Source organism: Stenella coeruleoalba (assembly GCF_951394435.1).
Source record: "Stenella coeruleoalba genome assembly, chromosome: 4".
NCBI classification, from domain to species: Eukaryota; Metazoa; Chordata; class Mammalia; order Artiodactyla; family Delphinidae; genus Stenella; species Stenella coeruleoalba.
The window spans coordinates 123053341-123068094 of NC_137149.1; the positions used below are offsets into that span (position 1 = coordinate 123053341).

At 40.7% G+C, this 14754-nt stretch overlaps 1 protein-coding gene across 4 annotated transcripts in view; it reads left to right on the top strand.

Annotated features, from left to right (window-relative positions):
• NR3C2 (nuclear receptor subfamily 3 group C member 2) overlaps nt 1-14754 on the top strand; it is a 377271-nt gene that overhangs the window by 163888 nt on the left and 198629 nt on the right. The window lies entirely within an intron of this gene.

A 14754-nucleotide genomic window follows, 5' to 3' on the forward strand; every position in this document is an offset into this window, starting at 1 on the left:
TTCCAGTAGGGATTTATGCAGTCCCCTTGCCCCTCCACCCCCATCTGAGCCCAAGAGCATGACCTCCAAATTACAGGGATTTTAGTGTATTTTGTTAGCTGGTCAAGACTTAGGACAATGCCTGGCATATGCTAGGTGCTCAGTAATGGTGTCAAGTAAGTGAAAAGAGGGACAAAACAGTTGTTGCAACACCTGCTTATTGCTCACAGCACAGGACCTCTGGGTTTGGAGGGAGATGTGGAGGTGACTATCCCTATTCCTTAGTTACAGAGACACGGTGAGGAAGAAGGTATATGTGAGCTAGCTAGAAAAAAGGTGGGTCCACTACTGGCAAATACCTAAATGGTCCCTTCCATTTAAATGAAATATTTAAATACTTTTAATGTCTTTTCTACAAGAACCAAATATACCCACACCTCTAATAATAGTGGTGGCTTTTTTCTCAAAGCCAAAATATGTATGATAGTGGGGTTGGGGCAGTAGGAAGGTGGGGACAGAGGTGGAAGAGGAGAAGGAAGAAGCAGAGTATTTGATAGATATTTTTTGTCTTGCTTTTTTTCCTTAAGAGTAAAGTAGGGTACAAGATACCTGGACAAGATGATAGCTCGTGAAATAACTCCTGCATTTTTATGAACCTCTGAGTTGGCCGCATGGAGCCACACTGAGTCAACACATGGGTGCAGACGGTCTTTGCGTGCCAAAACCCAGCCTTTGTGAAACCTTGGGTGTCAAGTATTTTTGGAGGGAGGCAATCAGAGTAACAGCCCGACATGTCAAACCCTAAGAATAATAAAGACCCAAAGAAAGTACACAGGATTCTGTCATTGTTCTGTTCATGTCAAGTCAGAAAATGAGCATACGGTTTTGTTTATTAATTTTTTTATACTAGCATTTCACTGAAAAGTAAAAGTAACGAAATCGATCAGAAAAAATGAACAGTTTTTAAAATAAGAGCCAAAATTGCTGGAGAACATGGTAATGGAAAGGAACTCGGCGGTCTGGGGGTGGGATCAGCAATATCTAAGTTCACCTCAGTACTTCAGTGTGTTACCTTGAAGACCTGAGACCATCATACTTAGTAGAATGCTATTGCCCACTTAATCGTAGATGATGATTTTATCGATCTGGAAATGCTGTCCTGTGATAGACCCTGGTTTTATCATTGAAACCAGTGTCCAGAAATGTGTTAAATGCAACCATAAGAAATGCCTGCTTTTGCAGGTCAGAAACAGTTGAACAGCAATTTCATATGTAGGCTTAATCCTACAGACTGTGCTTAAGCAGGAGAAGTTTAAAAGGGAGCTCTGTAGGGAACTTAAAGGCGAGCGTAGGCGGCTCAGATGGAACAGTACAGCATTGATCCCTCAGTCCTGAAGGGTAGGGGGGTGGAGTCGAAAAGGCGCCTCTGAATTTCCTTGCAGATTCAGTCATCCAAGTCTACTGACTAGTGCCCTATGCTGGCTCCTCCTTAAAGCCTCTGCCATTTTCTTCTGAGGGAGTTCTTATGAGGAATACCTGCAGAGCAGAAGAATACTGCAGAAGATTCTTGCATGTTTGAGGGTACATATGTGTTCCTCTTCAGGTGTCTGTGCACACATATGCCTTCTTTTCAGAGCTTACCAGTGAGGCTGGTCATTTCCCTGAGTAGCCTTTTGCAGCTCTGACCAAACCACTCCTTGTAGTGATGCCCGCCGACAGGAGCCAGCCTTGAGTCATCCTGCCTTCAAGCAGAATGAGGACAAGGTGGCTCTTTTCGTGTGTGGTTAGACTGTAGGCTCCCGTGAAGAAAACCCTCGTAACTAGAAAAATGTATTAGTGTTTTGAAAAGGAATATTCTTTTGACCTGTTATAAACTAAAGTGTGAATGGAAAAGATTTTTTTCTGATAGATTCCTTATACCTTTACTGAAAGGTCATTTCAGAGTATTAAGCTGATCTGAACGCAGTGATGTCATTTCACAATTATAGAATTAACTCTAACAAAATACGTTAATAATTTGGGATTTATTTTTCAATTTTTTTCCCTAACTCTAAAGTGGTGATACCTCATTGATCATTCAGAAACTGAGATGGTAAAGAATGAATTTATTTGATCCAGTTAATATAAGCATTCCTTAGGACTTTTGATGACATACTAAGAGGCTGTTTTTCAAACTTAGGTTACCAAAGGGGAAAGGGGGATAAATTAAGCGGTTGGGATTAACATATACACACGACTGTATACAAAATAGATAATCAACAAGGACCTACTGTATAACACAGGGAACTCTACTCAATATTCTGTAATAACCTATATGGGAAAAATATCTGAAAAGGACTGGATATATGTATATGTACAACGGAATCGCTTTCTGTACACCTGAAGCTAACACAACATTGTAAATCAACTATACTCCAACATAAAATAAAAATTAAATTTAAGAAAGATGCTGTTTTTAATATTTCAAGGGTGGTAACTCTGCTCAAAATCAGATATTGAGTAGATTTGAAGTAAATATGTCATGGTGCCATGTCAGCAAATGTGCCAGGACGTTGTCATTAATGTCATTAATTTATAGATTTTGGAATGAACCTCTCTAAACCTATCACATGTAAATTTTTGAAATAATGAAGGCTATCCCTTTATCCCATGTGAAGAAAACTTAGTATAAGGCAGGTAGGATAGAGGGTGCCAGCTGCAGAACCTCTGTGATCTTACATACGAGCCTTGCATAGCAGCGGTCATAACTGATTGAGTCGAGTTGGCAAATCGGAGGGCCGTATCAGTGGCAATGAAAATCATTATTTCTAGAATTTAAGAGAAACAACTCAGGGAAAAAGCAGTTTGGAGTTTGGAATAATTAAATTTATAGAAAGAAGCCATATTCTGTTGTTCAGAAAGGCCATGATGAAGCATGTTTTCCATCAACTTCTTTAAAATGTGATAAAAAAACCATGCTGAAATCAGTAATTTTCTAAATAACTCAGGTTCAGGATCCACAGCTAGGTCCAGTGTCCATTACTGCTCAGAATCTCAGGCCATCCGTATCAGCATCTAAGTCTGCATCTTAACATAAGGATAGTTAACGTTCAGGGGGAAAAGTTAAATCATGTTGCATATTGATAGTATGTTTCTTTTTTCACAATTTTTATTCTTTAATTTAATTTTTATTTTATATTGGAGTGTAGTTGATTTATAATGTGTTAATTTCAGGCGTACAGAAAAGTGATTCCGTTGTACATATACATATATCCATTCTTTTTCAGATTCTTTTCCCATATAGATTGTTACAGAATATTGAGCAGAGTTCCCTGTATTATACAGTAGGTCCTTGTTGACTGTCTATTTTATATACAAGAATGTGTATATTTTAATCCCAAACTCCTAATGTATCCCTCCGCCACACCTTTCCCCTTTGGTAACTATAAGTTTTCAAAGTCTGTGAGTCTGTTTCTGTTTATAGTATGTTTCAAAAGCAAAGTCACTGCAATTAAAAACACTCAAGCAAGCATTTTGTGGTAATCTTCTTAAAACATAATTTATACACTCAAGCAAGTACTTAGAGGTAGTCTCTTTCCAACATACTTTATAAAGTACTGTCCAACAGATCGTATGATAAGTTTATGATTCCTTCCAAGGGGATTCTAAATAACTAGCACTCGACATGCCAGTGATTACAGAGGTAAAATAAAATGTGGGGGCATTTTTTTAGCACATATATTTGGTCATTGTATTAGCAACCATTGATGGGCATATATGTGCTCAGTAAATGTTTCTGGAGATGATTTGATGTTAGATCTTTTTTAGAGACTTTGCATGTGCTCAAATTACCAGGTAGTAGTTTTATGACTAAGACAACTTCCCTGAATATGGAAACTTCTTAATAGAGAAGATGGGGAGTGCCTTTCACTTCAATATGGCTTATATATGCATCTTATATATGCAGAAAAAACCATCGCTAAAGTCAACAGTGTCAACAGTGACCACAGCCCAGTGGTTCATCTTTAGTCTTGCTCTCTTGGTGGCATATGACACTGTTGGTCCCCCATTCCTGATCTCCTCCCGTTGATTCCAAGACTCTGCATCATCTTGCCTTCCCGCCTCTTTTGTCTTTCTTCCTCAGGTTTGTTAGCAAGTTCTTTCCCTGCCTAACCAGAAATGTGAGTTTTCTGTAGATTTCCATCGGTGACCTTCTTTTCTCCTCATTTCACCTTCTGCTGGGGTGAGCTTATTCATTGTTCTAAGAGTAAAATCCAGAGTCCTTGCTCTCTAAGGGTGACCTACCTCTTGAGTGATGTTCCAAACTTTCTCTTGTTGAACCTGTTTTTCCTGCTTCCCCTATTCAGTGGTCCTTAGTTTTCTTTCAGTTCATCAGACCTTTTGTTGTCATTATCCGTATTGTGCATATTAACAGTTGTCATCAGTCACTTTGTGTCCTCTAACATGGTAGATCTTTGTACCTCGCTTCGTTTTCCATGTCACCTTTTCAGTTGTCTACCAGATGTTTCAACTCACTGTCCTAGAATCATCTCTAACCACTGAATCTGGTGTTGGAGACTCATGATTTGGGCCTTTTTCCATGCTTGTCAGTGTATAACTCATTGAGTTCTGGATCCCAATGCATTTGTCCCTGTCTGGACGTTTTTCTTGGTCCAGCTCATTTTCACCTTGCCCCATTTCTTCGTGAAGCTTTCCTTCAACCCAACTGCAAGTTACTGGATTCTATGAATTCTTTATTTTTAGCCATGGATGACTCCTGTCACACAGTGACTTTAATATTTACCAATCTCCATGTCTTACCTACCCTGCTCGATTATAAACTTATTGAGAATAGAAGTCATTTGTTATCTTTGTGTTCTAAGAAGGACGTCCACACAGCTGGTGTGGAAGTCACCTGATTAAAATGATTCATTAACAGTACAGTGGCCGGTAATTACATTTGACACTTCGTTTTGTTAGAAAATACGTTTTCATCTAGGGTTAAATAATTTTGCCTACTGTCCAAAAAAATAGATTTTGCATATTATCATCAAGTGAGAATTTGTCTAGCCATAATTGAAGGAGAAAAAGTTACTTGAATGTCCTTCTAGCATAGATCTTTATTTTATTTTATTTTTTATTTTTTTTATTTTTTGGTACACAGGCCTCTCACTGTGTGGCCTCTCCCGATGTGGAGCACAGGCTCCGGACACGCAGGCTCAGCGGCCATGGCTCACGGTCCCAGCCGCTCCGTGGCATGTGGGATCTTCCCGGACCGGGGCACGAACCCGTGTCCCCTGCATCGACAGGCGGACTCTCAACCACTGCGCCACCAGGGAAGCCCTAGATCTTTATTTTTAAAATGAAATTTTACACATCCTAGGCTAGGCTTAGCATGTGATCCAAAATATTCCTACCTTTTTTTCCTTCTAGATCTCTGTCAGGATACGTTCCTGCTGTGCTGAAGCTATGCTCTGTTGATTATAAGTCTTTTATGGGAAAATTGCATTCACTTAAATGAAATTCAAAGTATAGAAAATACTTATTAAACAGAGCCACTCTAATAAATATTACTAATCATATAAACTGTTGTAAAAACAAAGAAAAAGGTAAATAGGAAAAGACTAATCAGCCATTTTGGGGGCTTTAATTTTTATTTTCCAAGCTAGTTATATCCTTGAAGTTTCTGTGTCAGGTAGCTTTATCTATAATTTTATTCATACATCTGAGATTGAAAGATGTGTACCAATTATTTAATTCCTGTCTGTGGTGCATTATGAATTGTGGCTTAAGAGGAGGAATTTTGTTTAGTGGTAAATCATTCCCCAAAACATTAATGATTCACTTATCATCAAAGATGATAATATCACCAAAGAAAATATACCACAAGAATCACTCCCAAATATTACCCCTAAATAGTGGGAAAACTAAAATGAGATATCTTACGTTAAAAATTGACTCAAAAAGGAAATAGTCAGCAAAAGGGTTTTTTTTCCTCATTTATATGCGGATGAAGGTACGGATTTTAGTAAACTAGTAGTCAAAGGTGATTTGTTTCTGAAATGTATTTTTTGTATATTGAGTGTTCTCCAAATTCTTAGGTTTCTTAAATTTAGTGTTCTTTATATAAAAGTATATATTTGAATCTCAGTGATTGTTTATCTTGATGATCTAATGTGGCTGTTCCCAGCCTACATGCTACAGTCACCAGAGGAACCAGAATTCTTAAAAGAGATTCTCAAATCCATAGTCACACAGAACATTGCCTAAACAGTAAATAAACAATATGGCTGTTGCTGTACCACTCTCTTATACTATATTTTTAAAAACCTTGTTTTTTGCTGCTAACCAATGTTATACATGCTTATATAAATTTAAAGCAGTACAGAAAAATATGCTATAGAAAAGTAGAATTATCTGTAGTTCTCCTACTATGCCAGTCTCTATTAAGAGTTGTAGGGACTTCCGTGGTTGTGCAGTGGTTAAGAATCCGCCTGCCAATGCAGGGGACACGGGTTCGAGCCCTGGTCCGGGAAGATCCCACATGCCACGGAGCAACTAAGCCCATGCGTCACAACTACTGAGCCTACGCTCTAGAGCCCGTGAGCCACAACTACTGAAGCCTGCCCGCCTAGAGCCTGTGCTCCGCAGCAAGAGAAGCCACCGCAATGAGAAGCCTACACACTGCAACGAAGAGTAGCCCTGGGTCACCGCAACTAGAGAAAGCCCGTGCACAGCAACGAAGACCCAACGCAGCCAAAAATAAATAAATTAATAAATGAATTAAAAAAAGAGTTGTAGGTCCAACAATAATACTGATTCATAATAGTCAGAATTTAAATAGTGCTGAATATGTGTCAGACACCGTTGTGTGTGCTCTTAAATATATTGAGTAATTCAGCCATAAGAAAGAATGAAATAATGCAATTTGCAGCAACATGGATGGCCCTAGAGATTATCATACTAAGTGAAGTAAGTCAGAAAGAGAAAGACAAATACCATATATCATGTATATGTGGAATCTAAAATACGTCACAAATGAACTTTTTTACAAAACAGAAATAGACTCACAGACCTAGAGAACAAACATATGGTTACCAAAGGGGAAAGGGGGTGGGGGAGGGATGAATTAAGAGTTTGGGATTAGCAGATGCAAACTACTATATGTAAAATAAACAGCAAGGTCCTACTGTATAGCACAGGGAACCATATTCAGTATCCTGTAATAAACCTTAATGGAAAAGAAAAAAATATTTTGATAACTGTTACAATAAAAATTGGATTCCTTTAAAATATATCTCTATCTATATGTATGTATGTATGTATTGACTAATTTAATCTGTAAGAACCCTATAAGGTAGGACTTTTGTTATCACTCCTTAACAGATGACAAAGTGGGCCCAGAAAGGTTAAATAAGACTGATATATGTTTGCTCCCAGTTTTTCCTATGGATAGACTATCATTTAGTATTATTGCTATTGTATTATTTACAAAAATAGGAACATACCATTACTGATAACCGTTTTACCACTGTCGGGTCCAAAACAGACTCCCCTGAACTGCCAAACTGCTCTTCATTCCACTATGAAAATATAAACAGCACCACCATACAATTTTTCTGCAAGTCCAGTGGGTACTATCTACTTAAAGAGCGAAAAAGGCCATTTCTCACTGTCTTCACTGCTTTAAGCTAAATCCAAGCTCTGTCATCTCCTGCCTGGATAATTGCTGGAGCTCACGTGGCTGGTCTCCCCACTTCCAACATCACCCACTCCTGTAGTCCATTCTCCAGGCAACAGCCAAAGTCAGATTTTTAAATGTCATGCAGATCATATTACCCTTCTGCTTCAAACATCTCAATATTCACATCACTCGTGATGGCACTTAAACTGGCATCCTGAGTCATCACCACAGCCCTCGAGACCCATGTAGTCTCTCTCTGTCCTCTTGGCCCACACATCCTACCTCCTCCCATCTCTCCTGCCTCCTTTCGGCTACTACTCATTTGCCCTCGTTTCCATCTCTGGAACGTGTCATGTTCATTCCTTCCTCAGGGATTTTGCACTTGCTCTTCCCTCTGTTGGCATCTTCGCATGGCTGGCTACTTTGTCCTTTCAGTCTCGCCAGAGATGCCTTCCCAGGCTACCTTTCTAAAGAATCCTAACCTTCCACTGCCCCAGCCAATCTCGGTCTCTGTCATTTTCTTCAAAGCACTTACCACTGTCTGAATTTATTTCCTTCTGTATTGTTGTTCTCTTCTACTGTAGTAGAAAGTCCATGAGAATAGGGACTTTTTCTTACTCATCTGAGTGCCTAGAAAAGGGGGGGGGGCATAGCAGGCTTCCAATGAATAGCTTAATTAATGAAGGATTTAAAACACACCAGCATGTTCAGATAGAAGGATGTTTCCTGAAGTATTGTTTGCATAGGCCTCCAAACTCTCACTCTGCTCTAGATCACTGAATGAATGCTTGAATTGATTGCATGTGGAAAGATTGAACTTTTCAGCAGCTGGTGATGATGGTAGAAGCATCTCTGATTAAGTGAAAGTACAAAAGACAGGTTTGCTTCATTGATGTTGAGTGAGCTTGAGACAGGGGACAAACTCCTTGTCATGTGAAGAATTTCTGGTCACTGAATAGTGGTGGATCAATCACTATGGTGTTGTTATGTAATTGTTATAAAGATGGGGAAATAACATGGTAATTCCTGGAACAACATGGTACATTATAGATTCTCAGCCCAATTTTCCAGTTCAGTCGGTAGAAATCCCTTTTTCTCACACAGCTTCTTATTGCTTCTCCCTAAGCCTCCAACCATTTCGTGGAAAAAGATTGCCCAGTAAGTGTTTTTGATAATTGGTTAGGATATCCCCTCCCAATTGTCACCCAAATCAGCATGAACCTTTGATTAATCTCTTTAGCTCTTCACTGAGTCATTAGAACTATTCTACTTGGTACTGAAAATAGTTGCACCTTCCTTGTGTTTCCCGAAGAGAGACACTTGTCTTTACAAGTGGAAATGCAATGCTCACTCATTTCTGCTTTATATAGTACTTTAACATTTGTCTAAAACCCTGTGAACCACCTTTGTGGATAATAAAATTCTGTGCATGTTATTTCTTTGATTACCAAGACCAAAAATGACCAGTTTGGGTAGTTTTTCCCAACTCGTTGCTGTTAAAATGGTTTTTAGTGGGTAGAATACCATTTGAATGCATACATTTATGCAGAATTTTTAAGCAGAATCAGCAAAGACACAATCATGTAGATGCAAGAAAGATTTTAAGTGCCATAGGATTAGCTGTTCTAGAAAGAATAAGTTTTTACATGCAGATGTTTTCATGCTTGATCTAGATCAGACAATGGCTGTTTACTGTGTGTAAGGTGCTGTCTTTAACTTGAGCTTGAAATCCACTTCAAATAAAGCTTGATCATGACAGGGTGTTCCATTTATCTTTTGTGCCCATATTTATCTTAAAGGGGTATCTTGAAAAGGATCTTAGAGATGATCTGTTCAACATTCTTGTGGTGAGAATTACGGCCCAAAGAGGAGAGGTGATTTTGTTAAGGTTTTATCAGTTAGTGGCTGAGCTAGAACCGGAACCAGGCTTCCTTACTGAGCTCCTGTGCCTGCCTTTACCCCTGCGTGTTTGGGACTCACATCCCATGAAGATGCTTAGATGTTATAAGATGTTAATGGATTATACATACTATAAAGGTGAATTCTTACATCCAGAAATCACTCAATAAGCTTTGTGTTTTGATATAACCCAGAATCTAACAAGTGAGTTCAAGGTCTGCTCCCTTCTCCTCCTTTTCCTCTCCTCCCTCTCCCTGCTTATAAAATGTAATAACGTATTTCCTGAAACCAGACATATACCCTTCCAACCATGTCCCATCTTTCAGTTTCAGAGGTAATCACATGAAAGGGTGTCAGTGGAGACTGGAGTTTTCCTGACCCGTCCACACTTTGTGGCCTGTCTTCTTTGTTACTAATGCAGACGCTTGTGGGATAGCTCGCTGAGCTTTTGAGGATAGTCTGTCTCCCCGGATGTTTTTTCGCCTCTGTGCAAAGCTAAATGAACCATATAGGAATTGAACCTATAACCTTGGCCTCATTCATTTATCTTCTTTAAAATTGCCTTTTGGAAATTTATGTTCTGCTGTGATGAGATTAAGGTTGTGATTTCATTCATTCAATAAATAGTCCCAGCTCCACACTAATGGCAGCAGAGAGTACAGAGAGGCAGAGGACAAGGTCTTTGCCCTCAAAGGATTAGGATAAGGACACAAATCACGAATGTCGGGGCAGAAGTGATGACCGTTGGGGGAGGGGGGTGAGCAAATCAGGAATTCACGAAAGCAAATCAGAAGGGAGAGAGGTGCATCCTGCCGGAAGAACATTAGGGGCCCTTGAAGGATGGACAGTTTTCCCAGGAGTTGGAGCGAGGGTAGGTGTACAGATGGTGGTACCCACAGCACCTCAACAGGGATGTTGCAGTGGGGCGAGCACAAGCGTGAGAGAACCTGCGGGGGCAGGCATGAAGGAAGAGGGACAGGAACGTTATCATTTATGGTGGTGTTGTGTAGGGATGATGGAAGATTCTGAACTGGGCAGTACTAGAATCAGAACTGTATAACAGGAAACGTCATTTGTCAGCCACTGTAGAATGAACTGGAGGGTTGGGGAAGAAGCCTGAGGAAGTGACAAGGGTCTGAACCTGGGTTCCCAACAGGGTGAAGAGAAGTGATGGGAGACAGGCCTGGAGAAGCAGAACTTGGTAACTGACTAGACGTGTTAATGAAGGTTTGAACCTGGGTGCCTAGCAGATGGCAGTACCCTTCCAGAGGCCAGTAGACCACAGAGGCTGGGAAGTTATGTAAAGGAAGTGAACACATGAAATTGGAACACTGGGGAGAGGTTGGAGCTGGATATAAAGATTCGGGAAGTCATTCACCAGGAGAGCTGTTTGAGCTGGGAGAGTGGATAAGGTCATTACGGGATAAAGTGTAGAAATGAGAAAAAAAGATGGCCAAAGGTAGAACGCCAAAGAAAATCTACATTGGTGATATAGACAATGAGAAAGAGCCTGAGAAATAGAGACCGAGCTCAGTACACTGTTACAGAAACCGAAGAAGCAGAGGGCTGGCGAGAGACACGTAGAGGCAAGTGTGCTCCCTTGTCATTGAGAGATGTTAGTGAACAAGAAGGAAAAATAATCCCCCTTTGCTTTAATTTTGTCATTGAGCCAAATTACTGTTTTAATTGGGATTTCACAATGCATCTTTTCGATGCTATGCTTTGACTTCTCTGCATTCGGTTCCACTACATACTTTTCACTCTCAAGACAGTTAAAAACCAATCACATTCTTATATGTAAGGAATGCAGTAGGAGTTCAAAACTGATGAAAAGGCCAGTCATCTGAGATCACTCATTTTATCCCAAGTGTTAATTGGGAGGCTGATAGGTACCAGGGACTATGCCATGCCCTGGGGACATAGTGGCAAATAACACAGAAGCAAATCCAGGCCCCTGTTGAGTTTACCTTCTTGTGTGGATGAAGCAAACAATAAACAGACTAAAGAAGGAAAATACACAGCATGTTAGCTGGTGACATGTGCTAGGGAGGAAAATAAAGCAGAAGGGGAAGGGGGTTTTGAAGAAGGGGTGTCTTCAGTAGAGGGGGCAGAAAAGGCCTGACTGAGAAAGTGACATTTGGATGACACCCTGAAGGGAGGTGGGGGTGTGGGGTTGTATAGATATCTGGATGAACAGGGGGCAGCACGTGCAAAGGCCCCGAAGTGGGGGCACGCCTGGTGTGTTTGAGGTCTGGCAAGGATGCCAGTGTTGCTGAAGGGCAGCAAACAAGAGAGAAAGGTTCGTAAGGTCTCAGGGGCCACATTGGGGCCCTGTGGTCATAGGATGACTTTGGCTTTTCCTCTGAGCCTTTGGATGGTTTTGAGCAAAGGAGTGAATAAGGACCGTTCTGGCTACAGGGGAAGGAAGGAGGCAAGGAGAAACAGGAAGATGAGCGAACAGACTTCCACACATCCTGGGAAGAGGTGTTGATGGCTTGGACTAGAGTGGTCCCAGAGGAGGTGTGGAAAGTGATCAGAATCTGGATGTTTTTTGAGGGTAAAGTAAATAGAATTGAACAGATTGAGAAGGAAACTAGGGAGAAGGAAGAGTCAGGGATGAGTCCAAGTTGCTGTATCGGTCGGCTAGGGCTGCATAACAAAGTACCACAAATGGGTGGCTTCGGCAACAGAAATACATTGTTTCATGGTTCTGTAGGCTTGGCCAAGTTTAACGTGTCAGCTGAGTTAGTTCCTTCTGAAGGCTGTGAGGGAGAATCTGTTCCATCCCTCTCTCCTAGCTTCTGGTGGTTTCTTGGCCGTCTTTGGCGTTCCTTGACTTGTACGAGTATCACTCTCTTCATCTTCACACAGCATTCTCTCTGTGTGTGTCTGTGTCCTAATTTCCTCTTTTTACTAAGAACCCCAATCATATTGGATTAGGGATGACCCTTCTCCAAAATGACCTCATCTTAACTAATCATATCTGCTATGACCATATTTCCAAATAAGATTACACTCTGATGGAAAACTAAAAATGAAATTACCGTATGATCCAGCAATCCTACTCCTGGGCACATATCCGGGCAAAACTATAATTCAAAAAGATAGATGCACCCCCTATGTTCGTAGCAGTACTATTCACAATAGCCAAAACATGGAAACAACCAAAATGTCCATTGACAGATGAATGGATGAAGAAGATGCGGTACATATCCACAATGGAACACTACTCAGCCATAAAAAAGAATGAATTCATGCCAGTTGCAGCAACATGGATGCAACTAGAGATTATCATACTAAGTGAAGTAAGTCAGAAAGAGAAAGACAAATACCACATGATATCACTTATACGTGGCATCTATAATATGACACAAATGAACCTATCTATGAAGCAGAAACAGACTCGCAGACACAGAGAACAAACTCGTGGTTGCCAAGGGGGAGGGGGAGGTGGGGAGGGATGGACTGTGAGTCTGGGGTTAGTAGATGCAAACTATTATATATGGAATGGTCGGACAACAGGGTCCTACTGAATAGCACAGGGAGCTGTATTCAATATCCTGGGATAAACCATAATGGAAAAGAATATAAAAAAGAATGTGTGTGTGCATATATAGATATAGACATAGATAAAAAACTGAGTCACTTTGCTGTACAACAGAAATGAACACAACATTGTAAATCAGCTGTACTTCGGTTTAAAAAAAAAAGGTCACCCTCTGTCTTAGGGACTAGGACTTCAACATTGGAATTGGAAGTGGGGAGAAGGACATGATTCAGCCCATAGCAGTTGCCATTGACTGAGCCAAGGAAAGTGTATTTGGATAGAAGAGGAGAGTTCCAAAGACCAAAGTTAAGAGACTCTTCAGTTTGAGGACCAAGACCAAGGCTCACAAAAATGTTAAATACAAATCCCATGTATGCTTGCAGTTGTAAAAAAGCACTTACATGTTAATGATGGTTTTTAAGTTGTAGTCTAATTGTTTATGCAATCATGGTATTTTCCTGTGAAGCGTAAGAGAGAGTATGGGTTGAGTTCTACTGGCCAATATGCCGAAGAAGTTACTGGGGCTGAAATGGAATGTTTTGAATGCCATAAAGAAGTCAAAGGACGCTAATAAAAATAATAAAGAGCACTTTTCTCAGAAGGAGAAACAACTTTGGAGAACACTGTTTCAGCCTTTGATTTAAGAAGTCATTTTTCTAGAAAGTCAGTCATGCTGCAGTGCTCTGAGCAGCTGCATAGTTTGTTCCTTCATCTGTTTTTGGTGAGAGTGTAGTTAAAACGTATAAAATCAATTTTAAAAAAATCACGAAGGCAATAGTATCACATTTAGCTAATTTGAAAAACAGAAATCATCACCATTCTAGCCATTTCATATGTTTTCTTGGAGTTTTTATGTTCCTGCTGTTTTACATGGAGACATAAAGCTAGGACAACAAGGTGATGGTGCTGACATACAAAAAATCTACCCAATGTTTTCTGAACACGTTCAGCTCGAATTTCTCTCACATTCCAGCTCGCGTTGCACATTCTGTTTGCTCTGCCCCTGTCTTTGTCTGGCTACCATCTAGTCGTGCTTCAGAACTCAGCTCAGCTGTCACCTTTGGGGAAGGCTGCTGACTGGTATATTCCTAGCTTTCCCAGTATGGAAGGCTGAGCCTACCATGTGCTGCCGTATTACCCCGCACCTAAGCTCAGGCCATAATGCTGCATGTCTCCACCAACTTTGAGGACAGGGACTGAGCAGTCTATATTTATTTCCTCAGTACCTTGCACAGGACCTGTGGGTAGATGTTCAATAAGTGCATGTGGGCTAGGAATGAAAAAAAAAAATCGAATTCTTTGCCTGCTTGGCACACATCGGTCACTGAACTATGAGACCTTATTAGAATTTAAAACAATTTTGTTCAGATTGTGCCATAAACCGGCACGGGAATATGTAATGTAGCTTGACAAGAGTCTCCTTTAAAAGTATTCGTATAGGGCTTCCCTGGTGGCGTAGTGGTTGAGAGTCCGCCTGCCGATGCAGGGGACGTGGGTTCGTGCACCGGTCCGGGAAGATCCCACATGCCGCGGAGCGGCTGGGCCCGTGAGCCATGGCCGCTGAGCCTGCGCGTCTGGAGCCTGTGCTCCGCAACGGGAGAGGCCCGCATACCGCAAAAAAAAAAAAAAAAAAAAAGGATTCATGTAGATTGTTGCTTAAAAGGTT